Source organism: Aquarana catesbeiana, linkage group LG02, assembly GCF_042186555.1.
Source record: "Aquarana catesbeiana isolate 2022-GZ linkage group LG02, ASM4218655v1, whole genome shotgun sequence".
Lineage (NCBI taxonomy): Eukaryota > Metazoa > Chordata > Amphibia > Anura > Ranidae > Aquarana > Aquarana catesbeiana.
The window spans coordinates 422,595,690-422,615,240 of NC_133325.1; the positions used below are offsets into that span (position 1 = coordinate 422,595,690).

The following is a 19,551-nucleotide window of genomic DNA, read 5'->3' on the forward strand; positions in this document are numbered from 1 at the left end:
CACTTTAAGCATTCTTAAAATCACTGCTACTTTAAAAACTTTTTTTGCATTGATACATGTCCCCAGGGGCAGTACCCGGGTCCACAAACACTTTTTTATGGCAAATAACTTGCATATAAAAGACAAACAGAACATTCCATAGCTCAACTTACCAACCAGTCTGCCAACCAACCAAATTAACCTGTCCAACAGTCTGCGTTAAAAACAGGGATTTAGTTAGCACGCATTTGCAAACGCATGCATAAGCTGCAAGGCCTCTTCACGGCACCCTGTGTATGCTTGCAGTCCTAACACTACTGAATTTATAAGTGTCTCCACAATGGAAGCGCATGCATTAAATGGATAGATGAGAGCAGGTGGGCCTGGAGGCAGCCCAATCCCCCTTAAAGGAACAGGAGCACACTGGACACCCAGCAAGAGCACAATGGCAGCAAAGGTGTACAGTGTGTCCCTGGACCAATATACATGGACAGGTTAATTTGGTTGGTTGGCAGACTGGTTGGTAAGTTGAGCTATGGAATGTTCTGTTTTTGTCTTTTCATGTGATAGCCCTTCCATGTGCTCCTTGCTGTGAAGGCCAGTTATAGGTGGGGGCAGGGGCCATTTGTTTGTTTTAACTTGCATATAAGCCTTTAAAATTAGCACCTTTGATTTTTCACGTTTGTGTCCCATAGACTTTAACGGTTTTCGCACACTTTTTTTTTTTTTTTTTGTCTGTTCGCAAGTTCTGGTGCAAACTGACTAATTGGCTCATCCCTAGTCACAACCATTTCCCTTATTCTTGTATATTGTGTTCTCTAAGATGTTCATCTAAAAGTTCTTTGAAAATATCGACACTCCCCACTGACTCCTCCAACCCTCCAACTGTGGAAGGGAGTTTCACACTCTTACAGTAAAGAACCCCCTACAAAGTTTGCGACTAAACTGATTCTCATCCAAACTTGTTGAGTGGCCACGTGTCCTCTTAAGCGACCTGAGACTAAATAGCTTTCTCCCTATGTGAGTATCACCAATTAGATATTTGTATATTATGATCATGTCTCCTCTTACGTGTCTCCCCTCCAGGGAGAAAAAGTTTAATGATTTGTAGTCGCTCCTTATAACTGAGGTCCTCCGGTTTCCTTATTAGCTTTGTTGCCCTTCTTCTTTTTACTCTCTCCATTTCCAGCACATCCTTCCTAAAGGACTGGTGACCAGAACTGGAAAGCATACTCCAGACTTGGCAAAACCAGTTTTTATTACTGAGCTTGTGATCTACTAGGACCCCCTAGATTCTTTTCCATCCTTTGATGGTTTCCCCCCTAGCAAGTAACTTGCATTCAGAGTTCTGGCCTCCAAATGCATTACTTTGCATTTTGTAGACATGTGCACTGCCGGAAAATTTGTTAGTTTTCGTTTCATACGTTTTTATTTTTTCGGAAATTCGAAAAATTCAGCATTTGGAAATTTTGTATTCAAATTCAAAAATCCAAAAATAAGAGAAAATCCAAAAATTCGAAATAAATAACTATTAAATTATAGGTATTGGAATTTCCTTTTCAAACTTGGCTGTTATTGAACATAACTAATACAAATTTATCTGAAGTTATGAATTATTAGAAATAACGATTTATTGTTTTATTAATTTGTTGCATCCCATTCATTTAGATAAGGCATTTGTTATTATGGATAATTCGTAACTTCGGATAAATTTGTATTCGTTACATTTATTAACAGCCAAATTTGAAAGGAAATTCCAATACCTATACTGTAACAATTAAGTTATTGTTTCAGATTTTCTAATTTTCAGTTTTTTTTTTTTTTTTTTTATAGCCCCACCCTCTGGACATGCTCCTGCAACCAGTTTTCTATCCAGGAACATACACTATCACTAATGTCAACAGAGCTTCATTTGTAAATTAGGTGCTTATGGGGAATTGTATTGAATGTTTTTATTAAACCCAGATACACTATTTCTACAGGCTATAATACTAAATACTATATCTAGAATATGGCTTAACCATGAGGAGGTAACAGGTTGGTCTGGAAAGAATGATCCTTCATGAATTTATGCTACTAATAGCGTTTTCATCAGCAAATTCTTGGATATTGTCCCTTATCATCCTCTCCAATAGTTTACATACTATTAACCACTTAAGTACCGCCCGCCGCAGATATAATGCGGCAGTGTGGCTTTATTGCACGAAACCACGTACCCGTCCCTGCTATGGAGCCAATATCCAACCGAAAAGTCAACCCAGTTCCCATGAACTCATAGCTATCCTTTCTATGCCAGTTTCTCAGCTACTTGTTAAGTTGGTGTGGCTTAAGGTACAGGCAGTATTCCATTTGCTTTATTATTGCACCTAAGTTCATAAAATCATTTTTAAGATGCTCCACCTTCCTCCAACTTTGTCATTGGATACCAATATGTACCATGACAGGTGAGTCCTCCAGAGCTCACCCAACAATCTGTCCATCTGACCCAAATGCCCAGTAAACCACATACTCTTTGGTGATCTCAGTCTCAGTTATAACAGATTGCTCTATCTACCCTTCTAATAGAGTCCCCTACCACCAGAATCTGTCTAACCTTTTTTTTGAAGCTTTGCTCCTATCCTCACTGAAGGAGTTGTTCCCCTGACAGCTAGGGGAGTCACTTTGTTCCAGCAATGTCACTCCTTGAATGATATCCCCAATATCACACAACCTGGCATATTTATTGGGATGTGTCAGCTCAGGACTGGGGTCTCTAAGGCTTTTGTCCAACTGTCACCCAACTACCCTGCTCTGGTGCTTGACCCTCCAGATATCAACCCCCTCTGTACTGGCCCCAGCCAGCAGCAGATGGGTACATTATAAATTCCCTTTCAGTTTGGAAATGTTTCGCAATGTTGCCAGTTGCTTACTTAGATTCAGGATCTGGGTTTCCAAGGATACAGGTTGCTCACATTTTGCGCAGCAGTTTTCTTCTATTACCCTTTACTCAAGGAATGCATACATGGCACCGAGTCACATCGCCACTCCCAATAGACATTTTATCCATTGACCTAATAGGGATGATCCAGGGAAAATATACTTTTAATTCTATTCTGAACACTAGTATCCCTAGCTGTTTGGGATCTCCTGCTCACTGATCACAATTGCTCCTGGTGTCGTTTTTTTCCTGATCCTGCTCTCTGATCACAAGGCCCCAAGGGGTTGTTTTTTTTTTTTTTTTTTTTTTTTTTTCCCCCCAGTTCCCACTTGCTAATCACTCAGCCCTTGGTATCCTCTTCTCCTACTCATTGATCACCTGGCCCTTGGCGCTCTCTCCTCCAGCTCCTGCTCACCCGGCCCTAGATGTCCACTCCTGCTCCCTCTCACTGGTCCCACAGCTCTCAACTTACTCTTCTCCTGCTCCCGATCACTGGTCACATAGCCCAAGGTGCTTTCCTCCTCCTATCCCCATTCACTGCTCACAAAATCCTTAGTGTCCTTCTCCTGCTTGTTGATCACACAGCCCTCAATGCTCACTAGTCATGCAGCCTTTTGCATCTTCTGCTCCTGCTCATCGGTCCCATAGCCCTCTGACACTCCCTCCCCCTCCTGCTGCGCCCCCTCACCTTGGCAGTCTCTCCTCCTGCTTGCTGGTCACACAGGCCTCTGCGCCCTCTCCTTCTGATCCCACTCACTGATCACTTGACCTCCGGCATCTTCTTCTCCTAATCCTGTTCACTGATCACTCAGCCTCTGGCATCCTCTTCCTTGGCTCATGCTTACACAGCCCATGTCGCCTGCCCCTCTTGCTCCTTCTTATTGATCTGATCACACTGCACTTGGTGTCTCTCCTTATCACAATACTTTAGTCACAATGCTTCAGTACTTCTCAGTGTCCCAGTGCTTCAGCATTCACAGTGCCCCAGTCACAATGCTATAGATGGGACAAAGAGAGACTGGTATACTAAAGGAAGCACCTTGATCCCCATGATCCTCCACTGGGGGTCTTGTGATGAAAGCTAATGCTGTGGACTAAATATACTTGGGAAAGTGGTCACAAATCTCTGATGGAGAGCAATGGAGGTGTAGAGGAAGGATGGCTTAAAAGATGTATGCTTGCGTTCTGCACAGAAATGATGGTTGCAGAATATCTATGCCTATGTGTGGCGTTCCACACTGAAGAATTTTAATAGCGCGTCAAATATGATTTCAGATGTCACAAATCTTTGTGGTTACAGTAAAGTGCGAAAAGTGAATTTTATTTGTGCACATTCCCCTATTCCCAAATATTAAGGCCCCAGGCCAGGGATGTCGTGAACAAGCCTGTGTCCAGTAGTATGACACAATAGAATGGCAGGTAATCCAACTACAGCTGTCCTATCCAAGAAGGGCGGGGACTTGCACAGTATGGCACCAAAACCTGCCTAATCATAGTCCCCCTTACAGACTCAGTGATTGCAAACTGCCCAGGCTGTGAAGCAGCAAAGCAACAACAAATCAATTTTCCACCATCATGCTTCACATTCAGTTCCTTCTAGATGACTGTGACCAAACAACCTTGTGTTTGATCAGTCTTCAGCACATTGTTCCAAAAGGCCTGTTCTTTGCCCATTTGTTCAATGGCAAACTAGAGTTGGGCCAAACACCCCCCGGGTTCGGTTTGCACCAGAACTCTCGAACATCGCAAAAGTTTGAACCCAAACTCTGAACCATATTAAAGTCTATGGGACCCAAATGTCAAAAATCAAGTGCCCATTTGAAAGGCTTATATGCAAGTTATTGACCAAAAAGAGTATGGGGGCCCGGGTACTGCCCTGGGGGACATCTATCAATGCACACTTTAAAAAAAAAAAAAAAAAAATATTTAGTAAAGACAGGTAAAGCAATACACAAAATATAATACAAACTTGTTAAATAAAATATTTTGACAAACTTTCCTGAAAAGCAATATCTTAACGTGAATATGTCACAGGAGTTTAATCGACATATGCTTCTAATAGTAGGCTTAACAAGATGTCTGTACATTACTCTGGTAAGGGCAAACGTTCTTCCTGCACACCCTGAGGAACCCTAGCACATGAAAGCCAAGCATACCCCACGAGTGAATATCCCCCCCTATAACATACCATACAGAGAAGTACAAGCATTGTATAATGAGCTGCAGGATTATGTGCAGGCAGCTTGTGGGGGTTAGTAGGGTCAAAAGTTATTTATCTTTGTAATGGTGAAACATCACCAAAAGTACATGATTTTAAGGCATTGGCCAATTAAATAATCATTCTAGATGAGGCAGAAACACTTAACTAAGGGGAGTAGAGGTCCCTCTGACAACAAAATAAGATATTCTCAGGTAACAGGAGTTTCAATGATGAAAAAATAATCAGGCCACAAGCTTTTGCACTGCATTATGGATGTTATGTCAGCCTAAGATGAAAAAAATATGTATATGCTGAAGGTACCAGGATTGCTGAACTAAGAACCATCCACCACAATGGTAGAAGATCTGGAAGCCTACTAAGATGACTGAGTGGCAGAGGAACTTTTCACTTATTTTCAGTAAGTGGAAGAGTCCTTCACTTTTCCTGCTATTTGGCTCACTCTCATTCATGGATCTGTAATTTTAATTTAAAACAAATATAAAATGGTTCTGTTCATATAGGACAACATTGTAGAAAGAACTAAAGATGACCACCCCCAGCAACCCTCTAGCTTCTGCTTTGCATTCAAATGAAAGATTAAAAAAAATAAAGGAGGATCTTATTGTTGCCAATATAGACTTTTCACTATTTATTCTCAGGCAACTAACAAGGTCATGTTTTTAGGGCATTTGGTGTATTACCTCCTGTTCGCTAACAAACACATACAGCATATTTCACCTTCCGTGTGGAGACATTAAGATAACACATCTGTAGAAGGTTTTCAGGACAGTGGTTTAGAAATAGGCAAAAACATGCCATGATTAGGGATGAGCTTCGTGTTCGACTCGAACATCGTGTGTTCGGCCGTTCGCCGAATTACAAATGAAATAGGCCGTTCGTGCCAAATTCGAGTGGCGCGTCACGGCCCATAATTCACTGTGGCATCGCAGTGTATTGCTGGCTGATGATTGGCCAAGCATGCACTATGACCCGCATGCTTGGCCAATCACAGCGCCGTCTGTACAGAGAGCCGTAATTGGCCAAAGCCAGGGTGGCTTTGGCCAATTATGGCTCAGGGGGTTAGTACACGCCCCACACTATATAAGGCCGCCTGCACGGCGGCCCTGTGTAGTGTGTTCAGGCATTCAGAGAGAGTAGGCAGACGAGTCGGTTAGCGTGTTCTTCTGATCCTATTAGCTACAGTATTTACAGTTAGTGTAGTGCATCCTCTGCACAGTGTGCACCTAAAGCTGCCGTAAGAAAATTAGTGGTGTTCTTCTGATCCTATTAATACCGCAGGCCGCTACAGTATTTACAGTTAGTGTAGTGCATCCTGTGCAGTGTGCACCTAAAGCTACCTGAACAATTGCTGTTCTGAATATTTATATTTATATTTATATTTATAAATTTTTTTTTTTTTTTTTTTTTTTTTTTTCATATTCTATATCTATCCCAGCTTTGTGCAGCTACATCTCACTGCAGGCCATTAGTATGTCTGGAAGGCCAACAAGGAGAGGCAGACAGTCACAAGCCAATAAAAGAGGGCAAGCAGGCTCTGTGTCTAGAGGCAACAGTGCTGGTCGTGGAGACTGTGCATCCTCATCAGCACGTGGCCGTCGGACACGCTTGTCGTGTGGGGGTTTTTTTTTTTTTTTCCGGCAGCTAGCCATGTTGAGCCGCAACATGCGGAAGACTTGGTAGAGTGGATGACCAAGCCGTCCTCATCCAGGCTCAGGGTACTTTGTCTGGCAAAGCAGCTGCCAACGCCACACCTTCCCTCGGCTCAATGGCATCAGTCACTCCTTCCCTAGCCCCACCATGTCCTCCTGAGGAGTCCCCCGAACTGTTTGACCACAGTGTTGGGTACATCCTCCAGGAGGATGCCCAGCGTTTTTGAAGGCTCCGATGATGGTACCCAGCTAGAGGAAGGCAGTAACGTGAGCCCAGAGAGAGGGGGTGCCCAAGAAGGACAGCAATCTGGTAGTCATGTTCCCCCAGCTGCAGCATACTGCCAGCTTTGCTCCAGTGATGAGGGAGGGGATGATGAGGCCACTGACTCCACGTGGGTACCTGAGAGGAGGAGGCACATCACCAACAAGGCAGGATGCCCTCCAGGGGCAAGCTTAAGGGCAGCACACCGACTGCATCACACCGCAGAGCTCCACATGTGCAGGGCGCTGCTGTCTCTATGCGTTATTCCAAAAGTTCTTTGGTGTGGGCCTTTTTTGAGACGAGTGCATCAGATCCCACCGCTGCTATTTGCAACATATGTCTCAAGCGTATGTCTCGTGGCCAAAACATCTCCCGCTTGGGCACCACATGCTTGACCAGACATATGTTGACCTGCCATGCAATTCGTTGGCAAGCATACCTAAAAGACCCACACCAAAGAACAAAGAGGACCTCTTCTTGCTCCTCATCAGCTGGGATCTCCAACCCCACTATACCTTCAGTCCTCTCTGAGACCTGCACTGAGAGGAATGAAGGTGTAGAATTAGGTGTGTCACAGCCAAGTACTTGGGGGCAACCTGCTATCAGTACACCAATGTCAGATTGTACCTTGCAAATTTACCTGCCCCAGCTGCTGCACCGCCAAAAGAAGTTTGCTCCCAGCCATCCACATGCTAGCACTTCAACTGCTGCCTTTTCAGTTGGTAGACTCTGCCCCCTTCCGTGAGTTTGTGGAATGTGCGGTTCCTCAGTGGCAGGTTCCCAAACACCACTTTTTCTCACGGAAGGCGATTCTGGCTCTCTACCGGCATGTGGAAGGCAGTGTCTTGGCCTTGCTGGACAGGGCGGTCAGCGGTAAGGTGCATATTACCGCTGACTCATGGTCCAGCAGGCATGGACAGGGACGTTACCTATCTTTCACCGCGTACTGGGTGACTCTTCTGGCAGCTGCAAAGGATGCAGGATAGGGTGCAGTAGTGTTTTGGAGGTTGTTCTGCCATCACGCCTCCAAAATACTACTAGTGGTGATTCTGCCACACCTCTCTCCTCTTCTTCCTCCATGGCCTCTTCCTGTGCTGATTTGACTTTGGAACCAGTGGTGCTCTGTAAGCGTTCAAGGGGCTATGCAGACCAAAAGATGCCATGCGGTGCTTGAGCTGGTGTGCTTGGGGGACAGGAGCCACACTGGGGCAGAGATTCTGTCAGCTCTGCAGGGGCAGGTTTAGAGGTGGTTGACGCCATGCCAGCTTAAGGCAGGTATGGTGGTTTGTGACAATGGCACCAACCTCCTCTCTGCCCGGGACAACTGACCCATGTGCCCTGTCTGGCTCACGTCCTTAACTTGGTGGTGCAGCGGTTCTTGGGCAGGCACCCGGGCTTACAGGATGTCCTGAGGCAGGCCAGGAAAGTCTGTGTGCATTTCCGCAGGTCATATAATGCCAGTGCTCGGCTGGCTGACCTCCAAAAAGAATTTAACCTGCCCCAAACCGCCTAATCTGTGACATGCCCACCAGGTGGAACTCAACGTTGGCCATTCTACAGCAGTTGCGCGCACACACAGCAGAGGGCCATCAATGAGTACCTGTGTCACTATGGCACCAGGACAGGGTCAGGGGAGCTTGGGGTGTTTTTTTTTTTTTTTTTTTTTTTTTTTTTTTTTTTCCCCCACACCAGTGGGCCATGATCAGGGATGCATGCACTGTCCTGTCACCATTTTGAGGAGGCCACGAGGATGGTGAGCAGTGACAGTGCATGCATCAGTGACACTGTCCCCCTTGTCCACCTGTTGGAGCACATGCTGCATGGAATAATGGACAGGGCACTTGAGGCAGAACAGAGGCAGGAAAAGGAGGACTTCCTTGGCTCTCAAGGCCCCCTTTATCCAGACAGTGTTCCTGCGTGCCCGCCGATCACACAGGAAGAGGGCGAGGAGGAAGAGGATTGTTTCAGCATGGAGGTGGAGCCTGGCACTCAGCATCAGCAGCAGTCTTTAAGGGATCATTTACAGTCCCAAGAAATCTATGGACTTGTACTTGGCTGGGAGGAGGTGGCTGCGGATCATGTCGTCCTTAGTGACCCAGAGGACTCCGGACCGAATGCCTCAGCAAACCTACGCTGCATGGCCTCCCTGATCCTGCAAAGCCTGCAGAAGGATCCTCGTATTCGTGGTATCAAGGAGAGGGATCAATACTGGCTGGCAACCCTCCTTGATCCATGTTACAAGGGTAAGGTTGCGGACCTTATCTTGCCATCACAGAGGGAGCAGAGGATGACACCTCTTCGGGAGGCCTTGCAGAAAGGTCTGTGACGCGTTCCCAGAGACTGGGAGGTTACAAACTCCTGTTCCTGGACAACGTGTTGCTGAGGCTTCAGTCAGTCAAAGAAGGAGCGGTGGAGAAGGTGGCCATCTAACCAATGCGTTCAGACAAATTTTTAGTCCGCAGCCCCAAGGTATGATCGGTTCCAGCAACCATCGCCAGCGTCTGTTTTACATGGTGCAGGAATACCTAGGGGCAAGATCTGATTTGGACACCTTTCCCACCGAAAATCCTCTGGGTTACTGGGTCTTGAGGATGGATCACTGGCCAGAGCTTGCACAGTATGCAATTTGAGCTACTGGCCTGTCCTGCATCCAGCGTTCTTTCGGAACGCACATTCAGTGCTGCTGGAGGTTTTGTAACCGATCACAGGGTGCGCCTGTCCACCGACTCGGTTGATCGACTGACCTTCATAAAAATGAATTAATCTTGGATCACCACCAGCTACCAAGCACCTGATGCTGATGTAACCGAATAATTTTTTTTTTTAACTATCCTGTTATGCTGAGTGACTATCCTCTTCCTCCTCAATGATCATGCTGATAGCTTGTAAGAATATTTTTGTTTAACAGGGGCGTGTAATTACAATTTTTGATGCAATATTTTGCAAGGAGGGTTTGTTGCTGCACTCAACTACAGTATTTGTGAGGGGTTGCAGTGTTGTGGCACCAGTGCCTAAGGCCCAATTTTTCAGCCCCTTTTCAGCAGGGACGTGTAATTGCAATTCTTGATCTAATATCTCACAGCAGGGCCCATTTCTGCGCCCACCAAGAGTAACTGTGAGGCCGTACAGTGTTGTGGCACCACCACCATCACCAAAGGCCCAATTTTTCTGCCCCTGTTTAAAAGGGGCATGTAATTACAATTCTTGATCTAATATTTCACAGCAGTGCCTTGCGAGGGCTTACAGTGTTGTGGCAACACCAACACCTAAGGCCACAATTTCTGCAGAGTATACAGGGGGTCCCCTAGTTACAAACATCCGACTTACAAACGACTCCTACTTACAAACGGAGGGAGACAACAGGAAGTGAGAGTAAATCTACCCCTAGGAAGGGAAATTCACTCCTGTAAGAGTTATTATAGGGAAAAGGTACCTCCACTGATGCTTTATCACCAAGGCTTGTTTCCACAACAACCCAAAATTTTCAAAATCCAATTATCATTGGGACAAAGTGAGGTGAAATCTTAACAGGGGCACAGACAGCAAAACAAATGTTATAGGGGTGTTAACCCTTCCCTATGTTATCCAAAAAGCTTAAAAATAGTTTTTTTGGCTGGAGCTACACTTAAAAAATGTACCTGTTCCGACTTACAAACAGATTCAACTTAAGAACAAACCTACAGTCCCTAACTTGTTTGTAACCCGGGGACCCCCTGTATAGGGCAGGCCCCTAATTTAAAACATCCAACTTATGAACGACTCCTACTTACAAATGGAAGGAGACAACAGGAAGTGAGATGAAATCTACCCCTAGGAAGGGAAATTCTCTCCTGTAAGGGAAAAATGTGTCTCCTTTCCACTGATGCTTTATCACCAATCCTTGTTTCACTAAAAACCCCAAATTGTCAAAAACCATTTGTCATTGGGACAGAAAGTGAGGTAAAATCTTCAGAAGAGGTGCACAGACAGCAAAACAAATGTCACGGGTGATGACCCTTCCCTATGTTTTCCAAAAAGCTTAAATAGATTTTTTCGGCTGGAGCTACACTTTAAAAATGTACCAGTTCAAAATTACAAACAGATTCTATTTAACAAACCTAAAGTCCCTGTCTTGTTTGCACTGCCTGTATACTGCTGTTCAGAGGGCCTGGGGCCCCACGCCTTTCTTTTTTTCTTTTTTCTTTTTCTTTTTTTGGCGCGGGGTACCCCTTAATATCCATACAAGACCCAAAAGGCCTGGTAATGGGGTGGGGGTACCCATGCCGTTTGTCTCACTGATTTTTCATCCATAGTACTGGGACCGGACATTACATTAAAGCCGTAAGCAGTTTTAAATGACTTTTATTCCTTTAAAAATGTCATTTTGTGCAGGGACTGTTCTAAGCATGGGAAACACGCACCACTTTAAAGGCATACTATAGACACCCCCCAGGTATGATACTTAAAGGAATATTTCACTTTAAGCATCATTAAAATCACTGCTCCCGAAAAAAACGGCCGTTTTTAAAACTTTTGCTGCAATGATGCATGTCTCCCCTGGGGCAGGACCCGAGTCCCCCAAACCCTTTTTAGCACAATAACTTGCATATTAGCCTTTAAAATTAGCACTTTTGATTTCGAACATTCGAGTCCCATAGACTTTAATGGGGTTCTAAAGTTTGTGCGAACTTTCGGTCGGTTCGCAGGTTCTGGTGCGACCCAAACCGGGGGGTGTTCGGCTCATCCCTAGCCATGATAATGAAAGCTATTAGTTTAAAGTACTAGTTCTATAAACATTTGGAAGAGTCCACATTATAAATGTGTCTAACTATTCCCATAGGAAATAGATTTCTTCTACTTATAAACTGCTATGTAAACCCCACTGCTTTATCTAAAAATTCTGAAAACTTTTCAGGTTGGCCTGGTGGAAAAACCTTCAGAGATGAAAGATCCATGGACTTTAGCATGTTCCCCAGGGTACTGCTTGTGCAGTAATACAAATGTCCATCCTTATGCAATTGATTGGCCAGTTCAAGCTGATGGTTGGACATCAGTTTTTCATTACTCACAACAATTAGATGTTGTGTGTGGGGTTTTTTTTTTTTTTTTTTTTTTTTTTTTTTCTTCAAGTGTTTCTAGGCAGCTTCCAGCACCTGCATGGCTTATAACTAAATTTGCATTCCTAATGTCTTGGACAAGGGAATCTTTGAATCTGAAAACATCCATAGTAAAATTAGGAGTACTGTATGGCTCTGGCTCCACTGTTCCTCTTTCGATCTGAAGAATCATTCTGTTGTAGCCAAGTTCTTTGAGGATACTTGTACAGCGTTCAGCAGACACGCAGGAGATGAGCTCATCAAAGCTGGTGGTCCCCACAGTGAGAAACACGCTCTTTCCCCATCCAAGCTCCCAGCCTGTATGAGCAGTGATTTTAATAATGCTTGAAGTGAGGCAATAAAATTGAAAAATGCCTTTAAATATAGTGCCTGGGGGGTCCCCTTGTCTGTCTGTCGCGTGGTGCATCTGTATCATGTATAGAACCTGCTGCAGCATAACTGACATTTATAAAGAAAAAAAAGACAACTAAATTTCCGGAAATACAATACCATTGCCAGCAATAGAAAAAATGTTTTCAAAAAACGGAGTGAGGTCCCCCAATCCATACCAGGCCCTTTGGGTCTGGAATGCATTTTAAGGGAAACCCCACGCCAAACTTTAAAAAAAAAAAAAACCCATCCCAACAAAATCCGTACCAGACCCTTTATCCGAACATGTATCCTGGAAGGCCAATAATGGGGGCGGATGAGCGAGCGCTTCCCCCGAACCATACCAGGCCACATGCCTTCGGGAAGGGGCCCCCAAAGCACCTTGTCCCCTTCCCAACAACCTTCGGCTGTGGGAGTCTGTGGGCAGGGGGCTTATCAGAGCCCCCCACCCCAAAGCACCCCCCCCATGTTGAGGGCATGTGGCCTTGTATGGTTCGGGGGGGGTGCTCACTCATCCCCCTCCCTTTCCTGGACTGCCAAGCTGCATGCTCAGATAAGGGTCTGGTGCGGATTCTGGGGGGGGGCCAGGCCTCTTCCCTTTTTTTTTTTTTTTTTTTTTTTTTTCTCCTTTCAGCTGTCAACAGGGAAACCCGTAAGGACGCCATGGCCGGATTCCCAGCCTGCTCCCTAACAACCAGCTATAAATTGTGCCCTGATTGGGCAAAGCTTTGCCCAATTGGGTTTAGAATGCAGTGCGCATTGCATTGTGGGGTGCTCGGCAAACAAACATCCTGCCGAACTCCCCGCAAATACGGGTGCTCAGCAAATGGGTGAACAGGCGATGTTTTGGCCAAACTTTTGCTCGACTCGAACTGTTCGCCCAACTATAAGGCAAACCATAATTTTTGCTTTAACCACTTGCTTACTGAGTGTGATAGACTCATCCGGGACAGAGACTTTTGGAGAGGACTGAATACTAGCCTCTTGCCTACCGACTATGGGCTCTGGCATTTGAGGGATCTACAAGCATTTAGGAAGATGTTCTGTTATGTAATGCAAAAGGCCATGATGGTCTCTGCCAGCTTGGGACTCATAGCTGATGTTGATGTCATCAGCAAGCCATCTGTCTGGGGCCCCCTGCCATAATGTAGACATGTGCGATTCGTTTCGTTCCGAATTGAAATTCGGACAAATTTTCTTTTTTTGCAGAAATTCTTAGTTATCTGAATTTCCAAATTAAAATAGTACCAAATTTAAACGAATCCGAAATAACGAAAAAAAATTGGATGAAATTCGACTTCGAATCGTTTTACGAATACTTTTCGAATGCAAATTTTCAAATTCGCATTTTGAATAGTTTTCTAATTTCCAAAGAGAATAGAATAGAAATTAAAGGAATAGAAAAGAATATAACAGAAAATAGACTAGAATAGCAAATAAAAGAACAGAATAGACTAGAGTATAATAGAAACAAATAGAATAACATAGAAGGAATATAACCATCTTCTGAAATTCGAATTTCACATAGAATCAATTTGAATACATAAGAAAAGAATAGGACAGAAAAGAATAGAGTAGAATAGAAAAAAAAATAGACTATAAAAGAATAGAAAATAATAGAATTAAAAAAAACAATGGCATGGAATAGAATATAACCATATCCCAAAATTCAAAAAGAATCAATTTTAATAGAATAGAAAATAATAGATTAGAACAGAATAGAAAATAACAGAATAGTATAGAATAAAGTATAACCATCTTCTGAAATTCGAATTTCAAACAGAATACATTTGAATTTGAATATAAAAGAGAATGAAAATAATAAAATTAGAAAAGAATAAACAAATAGAAAAAGAATATAGTTAAAAAAAAACAATAGAATAGAAAGAAAAACCATATCCCAAAACTCAAATAGAATCAATTTGAATAGAATAGGAAGATGGTTATATTCATTCTATTCTTTCTATTTTATTCTATTCTATTCCTTTCTATTCTGTTCTTTTATTTTCTATCCTATTTTGTTCTGTTTTACTCTATTATATTCTATCATTTTTATTTTCTGTTATATTTTCTATTCTATTCTATTCCTTTGTTTTCTATTCTGTTATTCTCTTTGCACATTGGAAAATTATTAAAATTCAAAAACTATTTCGAAATTGATTTAAAAACTTTTTGAATCGATTTGAATACGAATAAGCAAAAAGGATTCCGAAAATGGATTAAAAGAATTTAACTAAACGGATTTATGTAAATAATGCATCTAAACTAAACAAATTTTAAGGTCTCCTGCAATTGTCTGAAGGTGTTCCGTGTTTATACTTATAATAACGTGTATTGCACTGTGTGAAGCTCTGTGACAAAGTCTGACCTGGAATGATACCTCTGAGGCATCCAGGTGGCTAATTGACATAATGTTTATAGTATATATCTGTTGTTCTAATTATATTCCTGTGTGCAGTTTGTATAGTTAGGGTAATATGATCAGGAGGGGGATGTCCTCCTGGGGTGTAAATATTCTCTGTTTGTTCAATAAAATGTGTTCCAGCTTTGCAGCCAAACGAGTTCTGCCTAGTTCTTGGTTGCAATAGGCGGCTATAATATCTGATATTTATGTTCAGACTGAAGGATGCGGTATATGAAGGAAGCACTCAAGCGGAGTGTGAGGGACACACTGGGCTTTTCCTGCCCAGGCCAATTTTCTTGTTAAATATATTATTGAGTTTTCACAGAAGAAGAAAAAAAACGATACAATACATGGATACATATCAATCATCAGAAGATCTTTGCAGTATGATAAAAAAGATAAATAAGTAAGTTAATAAAATAAAGTAATTTTAGAGATATCTTACAACCATATTTACTATACACTAGTTGGATTCTAGATGTAAGATTAGAGAAATAAATCAAGTTATTAGACTAAGTATCCATAGGAATATTTTAGGAAATAATAAAAGAAAAGGAGAGGGAGGAGAGATAAAGATGGAAAGAGGGGAAAAAAAAGTTTCCCGGGATGATGATCCAGCTCTCATTAGGTATACAAATATAATATATATTTCAGTAATATGATATATATCTTAGTGTGGTAACAGATTGGTCAAAATCTGTAGGGAGGTAGTTTTTAACCCATGGTTGCCAAATTTTGCAAAATTTTATTTATTTTATTTTCTTCAATAGCTGTCATCTTGGCGTATAAAAGTGCTCTGTTCATTCTGTGTTTTTAGCTTCAGCAAGAATTAGATTTTGGGACTTCCACGCCTTGGCAATCGTTTGTTTAGCTGCAGTGCTAAGTTGGATAAACCATTGGAATTGAGTATGGGTGAGCATTGTGGGTTTAAGGTTTAGGAGTGCCGTTGCAGGATCTGGAGAAATCGTGATTTCCAGGGCTTTAGAAGCCATAAGAAATATATTCTTCCAGAATTCTTCAACTACGGGGCATTGCCACCATATGTGAAAATGTGTTCCTGCTGTGTCACATCCTCTAAAGCAATTAGGTGAATATGTGGGGACAAATTTAGCTATTCTAGCTGGTACAAGGTACCAGCGTGCTAGAACCTTGTAATTAGTTTCTACAGCAAAACAATTTGGAGAGGAAGTTTTGGTGGCTGACCATATATTCAACCAATCTTGTTAAACACTCGACTCATATCTTGTGCCCATTTAGTTGTGTATGAGGGTAGAAACTCACTAGATATCATATTAAGTTGGAAATATAATATTGAGATAAGTCCTCTAATGTGTGGATCACTTATACAAATCCGCTCAAATTGAGTCATTTGATTAAGAGTTGAGCCTGTACTAAGAAGTGGTTCATAAAAATTTTTAATTTGTAAATATCGAAATATTTCAGTTTTAGGTAACCCAAAGGTTTCACATAGTACAGGAAATGTATAAATAGCTTTAGTCGAGGAAAGATTGTATAAACGAGTCAGGTTCGTAGAGGTCCATGCAGAGAATGATTTTGGGAATTTCCAGGCAGGATAAAAGGCTGGATTATTAAGAAATGAAAGCAAGGGATTATGTGTTGGTTGAAGATTATGTGCAAATTTACATTTATCCCATACTGCTTTAGTCTGTTTCGTGATAGAATACATCTTTCTAATCCTATCAGCAGGACAGAGCCAAAACATATTTGCCACTGAGATAGGGTCACTTTCCACTGATTCAATAGCTACCCATAGGGGAGCTTCTACAGAAGTATGATACTTGGGTATAAGTGCTAGCTGTGCAGCGTAGAAATAGGAGGAAAAGTTGGTCAATGCCAAACCACCACTCAATTTATTAAGGTAAAGCGTAGATTTAGGTATACGAGGTTTGGTGGTACCCCAAATGAAGGACATAACTCTACGTTGAGTAAGTCTAAGAAGGTAAGATGGTAAAGAAATGGGGAGTACCCTAAATATAAGAATTTCGGCAGGATTGACCTCTTTACCGCATTAATCCTTCCCAACCATGACAATGATAGAAGAGCCCATTGTTTCAGGAAGCCGGAAGTTTGTTTTAAGGAGGGGTAAGTAATTTGCCGCAAAAAGGTCTTTAAGAGAGATTGTGAGTTTTATTCCTAGGTATGGAAGCTGCTTTGGAACCCAAGTAAAGGGTAAGGAAGTTTGTGCCTGCCGAAGATCTAATTGAGATAAGGAAATATTTAATGCATTTGATTTTGTTGGATTAACATGTAGTCCTGATATTTGGGCAAGAATTATCTAGTGTTTTTAGTAGATTAGGGGTGGATATATGGGGATGAGACAAAAATATGAGAATGTCATCCGCAAAGAGACATAGTTTATGGTGATAACCACCTAGTTCGATACCTTTTTAATGTCAGGATTGGTTCTAATAAGGTGTGCCAGGGGTTCTATTATTAGGGCAAAAAGTAGAGGGGAAAGAGGGCATCCTTGTCTCGTGCCTCTTTTGATATCAATCATTGTTGACTTATAGCCTGCATATTTGATATATGCTCTAGGATTATTGTATAAGGATGAGACCCAGGTTAAAAAATTGTTTCCAAATCCCCATTTACCAAGGACATATTCCATATAAGGCCACGTAACCGAATCGAATGCTTTCCTTATGTCTAAGGATACAAGGCAAGCTGGGATTCGTCTAGTTTTAGCCACATTAATAAGTAAGAGTGCTCTCCTGATATTATCTCCAGCTTGGCGTTTAGGCATAAAGCCTGTTTGGTCTTTATGGATTAGTAGGCCAATAATATTATTCAGTCTAGTGGCCAAAATTTTAGCAATTAATTTTATATCGAGATTTAGGAGGGATATAGGACGATAATTAGTCCAGGAGGAGTCAGAATGTGGTTTGGGGATCATTGCTATTATAGAGGTGGGAGTCTGTTCTAAATGAGTTACCTTTTAAGGATCGAATTGAAGGCTTTAGTTAAGACAGGTGTTAAGATTGATGCAAATTGTCTATAATATGTTGCCGAAAATCCATCTGGGCCTGGTCTTTTATGTAATTTTAAAGATTTTATTGCGTTAAGGACTTCAGTATCTGTAATTGGACATTCAAGAAGATCTTTCTGTTGTTGATCAAGGTTAGGAAGCGTGATATTGGAGAACAGTGTGTCTGCTTTAGTTTTATCAAAATTTGAGGCAGAAGAATATAGTTTAGATAACTTCGAGCGAGTATTTTCACTGGGTTACTAGTGTAAGATTCCCGGGATACTTTCAATCTGATAGGCGTATGTATATGTTGTGAATTTTTTTAAATTCTGGCCATAGGTGTATCAGGTTTATTTGCCCTGCGATATTGAACATGCTGGCGTTTACTTATAAGTTTATCTGCGGTATCAGTAAGAAAAAGATCTAGATCCAGGTGGGCTTTTTCTAGTTTGGTACTATTGGTAGCATTCGGGGAGGTTTGAAAAGTTTGACAGTCATTAAAGGTAGATTCAAGTTTTGCAAACAACAGTTTGCATTCTCTTTTAAGGTTAGTTGCTTGTTGTATCAGTCTACCCCTAATGACTACCTTGTGCGCCTCCCATAATGTAATAGCAGAGACATCGTCTGTATCATTGGATTTTAGGTAATCAGAAAGTGCTTTTTCAATCTCAACACGATGAGAAGGGTGGGTCAGAATTGAATCGTTTATACACCAAGTGGTATCGTGTGATCTAGGAATTGTGGAAGCAATGGTAATGAATACTGCGCAGTGGTCTGTCCATGGAAAAGGAATGATTTTGGATGATCTGATTTCTGGTAGCATACTTGACGGGATTAGAATATGATCTATTCGTGAAAAAGAGTTATGCGGATAAGAATAATGAGTGAAGTGCCTACTAATAGGGTTCATCTCTCGCCAAGTATCTACCAGGCTATGAGTGGTGAGTAGATGTTGAAAAGTTAGGTTTATTGAGTTTGTGGTAGGTCCAGGGGGAGATTTATCTAAGAACAGGAAAATAGTAGCATTAGAATCCCCACAAATAACAGTACCAAACTTATGTACTTCTATAAGTTGAAAAAGGTGGGATAAGAAAGCAGTTGGGCGTTTGTTAGGGGCATAATAAGACACAATAGTGATAGGATTATCAGAAATAAATCCTGTTAGAAGAACATATCGTCCTTCAGGGTCTGTTATTTTGGATACAAGGTTAAACGGAGTGGAACGGTGAAAACCAATGAGAGTTCCACGCTGTTTAACCGTAGCTGAAGCAGTATAGAATTGTGGATATGATGATGAAAGAAATTTGGGATAAACTTTGTCAGTAAAATGCGTTTCCTGCAAACATATAATATTAGCTTTTTTCATAGCAAAAGAGCGTAAAGCCTTGGTTCGCTTATGTGGAGTATTAAACCCCTGTACATTTAATGACAAGATATTTAAAGGAGCCATAAAACAACGAATGCGAATATTATAGCATAACAAGCAGCGTACTCGCCGAGAGCCAGGATCACCAACCCGAGAGTCAGGAGGGAATAGCAAAGATTAAAGAAAGAAGCAATAGAATAGAAAAAGAGGAGAGGAGAATCGAACAAACCCAAATATGAAGACAATTTAGTAGTATATAAAGGCTAAATAATAGGTTGTAGGAGCATCTCAGAGTTTTTAGA

At 42.0% G+C, this 19,551-nt stretch overlaps 1 protein-coding gene and 1 pseudogene across 1 annotated transcript in view; one reads left to right on the forward strand and one right to left on the reverse strand.

Moving 5' to 3' along the window:
- LOC141127130 (nicotinamide N-methyltransferase-like) overlaps positions 1-19,551 on the forward strand; it is a 118,409-nt gene that overhangs the window by 89,130 nt on the left and 9,728 nt on the right. The window lies entirely within an intron of this gene.
- LOC141128271 (UDP-N-acetylglucosamine transferase subunit ALG13 pseudogene) lies at positions 11,813-12,606 on the reverse strand (annotated as a pseudogene).